Below are 9188 nucleotides of genomic sequence, written 5' to 3' on the forward strand. Positions count from 1 at the left end.
ATATTAATAGTAATTAACTACCTATCGCCTATTCTAGTCACACAGCATAAGTAGGGGCAATGATCTCCATCTAAATTTATCATAGGTTAACTAACTTACTTCATATACCTACCAACCTACTTACTTAATTCTAAAAAAATATTAATAATAATTAACTACCTATTGCCTATTCTAGTCACACAGCATAAGTAGGGGCAATGCAATTGATTTAAGTAGATAGGTACCTAATGCCTGTTATTAAGTAAAGTTTTGTCCATGGCTGATATCAAGCGGCTATTTTAGACATTATAATCGTCATAAAATCAATCGATCGTTTCTTAAAATGGATGTAACATAAAAAAATGTGCATTAGGTATTAAGCTCCTTAAAATTTAAATAGGTACTTACCGGCACCGATGCAGGTTACAGCAGCCGCCTGCTGCTCGTCGTCGACGCGACAGCGGCGAAGCATTGTAGAGCACAATGGAATTTCAACGCTTGAACGCTTCATCTGTAAACAAACCACTTCTGTATTATATGTGTTTATCTAATAGATAGACAATTAGAATAAGAATTACTTATAGCTTTTAAGTAGGTAGGTACTTACCTTTTAATGTTTTCACTTTCATTATGTGAAAAAGAGAAAATCAGTACAGAAAGTTAAATATCTTACAATTATAATTGTTTATATGGCTAACTTTTTTTACGATTTTAAAGATTATTACCTTATTATATACCTAAATATTTAAAAATAATTGTTAAATTATTAATAACAAAATCGACTCACCTTTGGAAATCTTGAAATACAAGTGAAAAAACGCTTGTCACTTTTTCGCGCCAACGGTTTTGGTACGAATTTACTTTTTTTTCCAAGAGACTAACAAAGAAATTCTGCCAAAACAGATTCAAACAGCCAATATCGAAAAATATTGAGGTACTTTTTTACGTCACTTGTACGCATAGATATCGATGGAATTAATAAATAAGCAATATAAAATCTAATTGTTTTTTGTCACATCAGTACCATTTAACTTTTTTAAATAAGCAACAATGATTGAGTATTTTCATTCATTTTTCCGTGGGTTTTTGGCGGGAAAGTTGCTTTCTTCATTGAATAATCTTTTTTTTTTCTTATTTTGTCTCCACTTGCAAGTGGTCCGAGGACCATAAGCAGGTCTGGGGGGCTGCCGTTCCTTCATTTCATCAGTCGGGTGTTTTGAATAATCTAAATATTTAATACGAAGTGAACAATGAACATTAAACATTCTTATCACAATGAGGGACATTCTTGGCTACGTTCCCCAAAAAAATATAGATAACGCTGTGTATCCATGGATGGTGGCGCAAAGCAACTTAAGTTAAAGGCCTCAGGAAATTAAATTCACCCCGGGTGAGACCGCGCTATTATAATAGAAGATGAAGCTGTAGGTATGGCATAAATAATACCTTTGCGTAACCTGTGGATAAGACATAACAACTGTAGAATCTGTATGGCTGTGTACCATTGCCTTCCGATTTAAGAAAATTAAAATACGTTTACCTATTTTTAACGAATTTAACATAGTACATTTGGCTGTATAGGTTATGTTCCCTTTGCCTGTTCTATGGACAAAATAACAAAAAAAAAAAGTTAATTTATTTTATATTTATTGGCTTTTTGGCGGGAAACGGGAACGGGACAGTTGCTTTCTTCATTGAATAATCTAAATAATTAATACGAAGTGATGTTTTGTGGTTAATGATCGCATTAAATTAGTCGGAAGACATTCGCGAGTGTTATTATATCGGAGTATTCAATGAACAAAGTGTATCTGCCTATTTTCGCTTCGTGCCAGGGAGCCGCTTCATAACTCGAAAGTTTATGCGGACTTTTGAGTTAATTCGTTTGGGGTTCGGAGTAGAAGTCTACTCCGAGGGTGGGGGCTTAGGTTTCATCATCATCATCTTTCATCATTTCATCAAACATCAAGAAAAAAAATACGTAAGACATGGCTGTATGGGCATAGTTCCCTTTGCCTTACCCTTCGGGGAAAACCAAAACAAAAAAAAAATATATATTTTATTTAGACTTTTTGGCTGGAACGGAACAGTTGTTTTCTTCATTGAATAATCTTTAATCCAAATAATTAATACGAAGTGGTGTTTTGTGGTTAATGACCGCATTAAGTTAGTCGGAAAACATTCGCGACAGTGTTATTATATTGGAATATTCAATAAATAAAGTGTATCTATCTATTTTCGCTTCGTGCCAACAAGCCGCTTCATAACTCCAAAGTTTATGCGGACTTTTTTGAGTTAATTCGAAGTAGGAGTCTGCTCCGAGGGTGGGGGCTTAGGTTTCATCATTCATCGTCATCACCTTTTATAATTTCATTATTCATCAAGAAAAAAATAATATACATATGTAAGATATGGCTGTATGGGCATAGTTTCCTTTGCCTTACCCTTCGGGGAAAACAAAAAAATATATTTTTTTTTGTCTCGTTGGTGAACAATTTGGCGAAGTTCTATTGTATTGATATCCCTCAAATGGGCAAAAGGAAAAAAAAATGTATTGATATTTTCCTGTGCTACTTTTTTCCTACCTACTTTGTTAGAATTTGTAACTTACAAATACATCGAGATATTCAACTGGTAAAACTTCCAAAACCATTATGTGTTTTGGATAAAGCCGAAATGATAAAAAGTTTGTGAACAATGTTCGTTGATAAATTGCAATGTATGTAAGTAATATACAATCGAATGACACTGTTATTATAAAGTTATTTATTTATAGGTGTTAGATGCTGATCGACTTTGTGTGTAACTCATACTAAGAGATGCAAGCAACAATAACAAGTCTCCTGATGAATGTTCCAGTCCGAGAGTTGGAAGCAATGTGTCTGTATAAGTTGTGGAATATCTTTGGGAAGGCATACAAGAAGACAAAATCACAGGCCATAAGCTTAGGGAAAGAAATGAAGAGTGACATTATATAGAAAAACAAAAATATCTCCGAGACAGGTAATAGGGTGAATATCAAAATATGCCAAGTTTGGTGGCGAACTTTCATATTATTTTTTGTAAAAAATTGGGTTTTTTTCGCGAAAAACAAAATATGAAAGTTTGCCACCAAACATGGCACATTTTGATATTCACGCAATAAAATATTAAGGATTATAATTTACATTGTGTAAGAGCTATTTAAAAGGTTTTATGTGTTTCTATCATAATGGGGGACTTTCCAATCGGTGTTCCCCAAAAACACAATAGGTAAATGACATTGTTAAGTTTTTTCTTCGTTTAAACTTCTAACTTCATGGATAATAGACATATGCATCTTTTATCTTTGTTTTTGGGTATAAATGATGATGGTATATTATGATGATACAACATCCACCTATTATTATTCTGATCAAAATAAAGAGAAGCAATATAGGTAGCAATGTCATTCTATACATAATGTGATCCTAATATCAAGAAACAATTAGTTTTATATTATATGATGATTCCATCATTACATTACATTTTTGAATAATGATGTACCCCAGCAATGAGAAAATAGGTAATTATCACGTTAAAAGTGAACAATGCCATCTATCATGTGTTTGGGGAATGTCAATTAGAAAGACCCTTATTGTTATAAGGCAACTTAAGTTGGCATATTGTAATTTCATCCCTACAGATTTAATAATATTGTTATAATCAGGCATATTATGTAAAATATATTATTGTACATGGAACATCAAAACTACAATTATTTTTTTAAGACCATTCATATTTCGTTTCAGATGCCTGATGGATGCCCATGTATGCATTGTTTGCAGGATGAGCTCACCTCAAAAACATTAATATCTAGTGAACATAAAACCTGTGTTAAGTGTGCCGTTGCAATGTATGTAGTTCTATTTATGTTCATAGATGTTGGTAAACTATGAGCTTAAATCACTTTATAATTTATTTTATCAAATCATTAAATTGATAAAAAGCTAATTATGTATATTTTAATGTTACATACATACATACATACATAAACTCACACCCGTAATCCCAAATGGGGTGGGCAGAGCCACAAGTAATCAAAGACAACTTGCAGCCACTGTTGATACGAAGTCCTAAGATGGATATGATGAACCTTATGGTGATAAGGGATCAGCCTATCGCCCATAACATTAGTCCATCATGTTAGAGGACGCAATAATTTCAATCGCAATAATTTTAATGTTATTGTTAAGTTTATTCTACGTATACCTACTTACTAATCATCATCATCATCAATTTAAGAGCCACGCTCTTGTCGGTGTAGCATTTTACTTACTAATATGTTACCATATTAAGTCTGTTCAAAAATCATAAATAGGTACTTATTCTATCATGTAGGTTGTAAGGTGGATGACCAACCTCGTTAACCAGGGTTATTGCTGAGCCGCCAAAGTCATTTGATCAGCCAGCCATGTCCTAACCAAACCGGGGATCACAAAGTGATTTCTGTCTTATATCCCCACCGGGATTTGAACCCGGGACCTCCGGAATGTCAGGCACTGGGCCACATAGGCCGAGAGTATATACTCTAGTTTAGTTGCTGTTTTATTTCAACTATTTCATTAAATGTAGAAATATTTTGTATGAGTATGAGTTATATAATAAAACAAATTATTTCTAAAAATAAAATTGTTTCTTTTTAAAATTATTTTGAAAAAGAAAAATAGTAATTACGTCGTCGTTTTATTTTTAGTGGTACCTATCTACTGGCATTGAATTTATGACCTCTTGGACCAGATTTTCACATCAAACATCCTTTTGGTAATCTTTATTGGCCTAAATAGGTATAAGACAAATATTATTACAAAATGTATTATTAGGTACCAGTGAGGGACTTTTCAGGCTACGTTCCCAAAAAAACAATAGATGGCGCTGTACAGATGTGCGATCGTTTAACCTTTTGATTTTATGGATAATTATTATTTTATCATTTGAATAATTACTATTTTATCATTTGAATAATTACTATTTTATCATTTGAATAATTACTATTTTATCATTTGAATAATTACTTATTTACCCCAGCAATGACAAAATAGGTAGGTAAACGTTAAATTTGGACAGCGACATCTGTATTTTTTTGAGAACGTAGCCTGGAAAGTCATCCTAGATTTTTTTTATAATATTTCTATTACCTATCTAGTTACTAAATATACAAGAGCAACATGTTTTATTTGTGCTGTACATTCCAGTACACACCATCTAAATTTATTTGAAGTTATACTGGCCCCGATTCCTGCAGACACCTAATTTTACTTCGCTGGTATGCAAACTGTTTGATGTGTGCTGTCAATATAATTCTGGCGGGTTATTGGCCAATGTAAATTTTTTAGACGGTTGTTTTAGATTAGTGCTTAAAATTGACGTATGTTTCATAAATTTTATGCTTGTCGATTACCCGTCCCTTTCCTTTTCGGCGGATAAGAAAATGACAGATAATATAACTTAAAATAAAATTGGATGGAATTAGACCACTGTCATTTTATTATCAGCTGACAGTTTAACGACAGGCTTATTGCATATGAAGGAGATGCCTATTTTATTCGCCCGGGTTATTAAATTAAGAGTTTTCAATCATCCGTCCCTTTCCTTTTCGGCGGATAAGAAAATAACAGGTATAACTTAAAAATAAAAATTATTAAATTAAGAGTGTTCAATCACCCGTCCCTTTCCTTTTCGGCGAATAAGAAAATAACAAGGTATAACTTACGATAACACTCTTATACATAGTTTTTACCCCCGAGACATTTTCGGGAAAAATAAAATTTTGTATGGCAGTCATCTTGTTTTTCCGCCATTTTGATTTTAGTTCACCGGCGATAAAATTTGACCAAGATATAAATATGTTATGCGAAGAAAAAATTGCTCCAGGTTTTATAGTTTTGCCAGGCCGTAGGTTGTCTCCCTGATGCGGAGCAGTTTTCGAAGATTGAGAACATTTTCCGTACTCGACAAGACATTCCGATTACACTCCCATACATCATTCTTACCTCCGAGGCATTTTCAGGAAAAAAGAGAAATTTGTATGGCGGCCATCTTGTTTTTCCACCATTTTGTTTTTTTTTTCACCATTGATTGGATTTGACCAAGAATTACATAGGTCTCGTGAAATCAAAGAAGTTCTAGGTGCTATAGTTTTGCCAGGCCGTAGGGTGTCTCCCTGATGCGGAGCAGTTTTTGAAGGTCGGGAAGTATTTCCATACTCAACATGACATTTTGATCACATCCCTCATACATCATATTCACCCCCGAGGCATTTTCAGGAAAAACGAAAAATTTGTATGGCGGCCATCTTGAATTTCCGCCTTTTTTTTTTTCAACTGCAATTAAATTTGACCAAGATTTAAATAGGTTTTGTGAAAAAAATATTGCTCCAGGTTTTATAGTTTTGCCAGGCCGTAGGGTGTCTCCCTGATGCGGAGCAGATTTGAAGAAAAAGAAGTGTCTCCATACTCAACTTGACGTTTCGATCACACCTCCCATACATCATTTTTACACCCGAGGCATTTTTTAAAAAAACAAAATTTTGTATGGCGGCCATCTTGTTTTTCCGCCATTTTGTTTTTTTTTCACCCACAATAAAATTTGACCAAGATTTAAATAGGTTTTGCGAAAAAAAAATTGAGAACATTTTCCGTACTCGACAAGACATTCCGATTACACTCCCATACATCATTCTTACCTCCGAGGCATTTTCAGGAAAAAAGAGAAATTTGTATGGCGGCCATCTTGTTTTTCCACCATTTTGTTTTTTTTTTTTCACCATTGATTGGATTTGACCAAGAATTAAATAGGTCTCGTGAAATCAAAGAAGTTCTAGGTGCTATAGTTTTGCCAGGCCGTAGGGTGTCTCCCTGATGCGGAGCAGTTTTTGAAGGTCGGGAAGTATTTCCATACTCAACATGACAGTTTGATCACATCCCTCATACATCATATTCACCCCCGAGGCATTTTCAGGAAAAACGAAAAATTTGTATGGCGGCCATCTTGAATTTCCGCCTTTTTTTTTTTTTTCAACTGCAATTAAATTTGACCAAGATTTAAATAGGTTTTGTGAAAAAAATATTGCTCCAGGTTTTATAGTTTTGCCAGGCCGTAGGGTGTCTCCCTGATGCGGAGCAGATTTGAAGAAAAAGAAGTGTCTCCATACTCAACTTGACGTTTCGATCACACCTCCCATACATCATTTTTACACCCGAGGCATTTTTTAAAAAAACAAAATTTTGTATGGCGGCCATCTTGTTTTTCCGCCATTTTGTTTTTGTAACAACCCATACATTCCACATCATTAGTACCACAAGAAATCCACTAGATGTCGCTGTACAAAATTAGAACGCGCAAGCAAAGTTATTTCGCGATTCAATGTCTACCACCGAGTGGTCTGACTTTTCATTCTAGCTACCTAGGCGTATTAGGGTGCTTCCACTTTGTGGGACATTCTCGTACGTACTAACGGTTCAGGATTTCCTCAGCAGGTTGCTCCCACTTTGTGAGACGTCCTGTTGGTGGCGCCCTCTAGCGACTAAGTTACCGTGTTACATATTTCTGCAGTCTGTTACTCTGGAATAAACGCATTTACGTGGACCCCCTTGGATTTTGTTCTCCGTGAGCTCCCCACTACCACCTCCAAACCCCTTTTACATTGGCGCTCCAACTCGTGGCCTTAAGGGGAAGACCTTAGGCAAGAATCCACTCTGGCGAGCAAACGAAGATCGACATCCCCAAAGTTCTACGTCACGCGTTCCGGACGGACTACAGCACTCCGCGGGAAGACCAAGAAGGCACCGAACATGGCGTTGTCACCCGAACAGTTCGAAGTTCTGTTGAATGATCAGCGACGTCATCAGTCCGAACTCATCGCTACCCTGGCTGGTGCGAACAAGAAGACCCTCGTTGATTGTACGGCTCGTTTTGACGGCAACAAAGTCTCACTGGAACCCTTCTTATCAGCTCTTCAACTCTTCAAAGAACTTGAACGTGTGTCCGATAATGACGTCATTAAGGGACTGCCTCTACTTCTCATTGATGACGCGAGCGATTGGTGGGATGGAGTCAAGAACACGGTAAAAACCTACGCTGCGTTCAAGGAGAAGATTCGACAGAAGTACGCACCAAAGCAACCTGCTTACCTGTTGTATAATGACATAAACACCACAAAACAGGAGGCAGATGAAACCACAGAAACCTTCGTGGCCCGAAAGCGGCTACTCTTTTCAAAGGTGCCAGCATGGGAGCATCCAGAAGCGCAACAAATCGACTTAATCTACATGCTGCTCCGACTGGAAATAAGAGATAAAATTCCCCGGAACAGCATCAACACTTTTGACGACCTAATTGAGGCTGCCCGAGGTGTGGAGAAGGTACTGGAAGAACGTCAAGGAGCCGAAGTGCCTTTATCAAAGCCAGCATTAATCGAAACGGCTGCAGCGCGTCGCCCCTCGAAAGTCAAGTGCGGTTTCTGCAAGAACATGGGGCATACGTCGGAAGTATGCCGTAAAAGGATAAAAGCGGAGAAGTCGGCCAACTTTAATAAGAAAGTTAACACAGTAGACCTGCCTACGACATCCACCCCAAAGGTGTCATGCTACGGCTGCGGTGCGCCTGGAGTCGTCCGTACCAACTGCTCTATCTGCGCGGGGAAGACTGCGCAAAACATAAAAGCCGAAAATATCAGTTTCTGCGCGTTGAATGTTAAGGCGTGCATAAAGACCCGTCCCATATTGTTTCTTGAAATTGGTGGCGTCTACGGCTACGCATACGTGGACACAGGGGCCAAAGCGAACATAGCCTCTTATTCACTGTACCAAAAGCTGATTGAAAAGGGCTATACCTTCAAGAGGGAGCAGGTGAATCTTAGCCTTGCTGATGGGGTCAACAAAGTGCAGACAGTACTGGTGGTGCAAGTCACGGTGAAGTTGACCGACCGCTTCATTCCGACCACTTTCCTGGTTCTACCGGAAGCCAGAAACAATAATACGCTCCTGGGCATCGGTCTTCTACAGGCGGCCGAGGTGATCCTGGACTTGGCCCAATTTACTTGGAAATTCTCCAACCACCCTACCGTGTACGAACTCTTCACAGAAGATTTTGCAAGGTTCGAGGAAAAGGTACCCCGGAGGGAACTCAACGCCATTAATTCAGAAAATGCGGTGACTCCAATCTCCATTGTCTCCATGGGGAGAAGTATC

The 9188-nt window shown here is 37.1% G+C and overlaps 1 long non-coding RNA gene across 1 annotated transcript; it reads left to right on the forward strand.

The window, feature by feature from the left end:
* Positions 1 to 2478: 2478 nt before the first annotated feature.
* Positions 2479 to 4615, forward strand: LOC126380900 (uncharacterized). Its single transcript, XR_007568577.1, has 3 exons — positions 2479 to 2678; positions 2756 to 2982; positions 3750 to 4615. It is a non-coding gene; the product is annotated as an uncharacterized LOC126380900 (long non-coding RNA).
* Positions 4616 to 9188: the final 4573 nt, after the last annotated feature.

This window comes from Pectinophora gossypiella, unplaced genomic scaffold (assembly GCF_024362695.1).
Source record: "Pectinophora gossypiella unplaced genomic scaffold, ilPecGoss1.1 Pgos_30, whole genome shotgun sequence".
Lineage (NCBI taxonomy): Eukaryota > Metazoa > Arthropoda > Insecta > Lepidoptera > Gelechiidae > Pectinophora > Pectinophora gossypiella.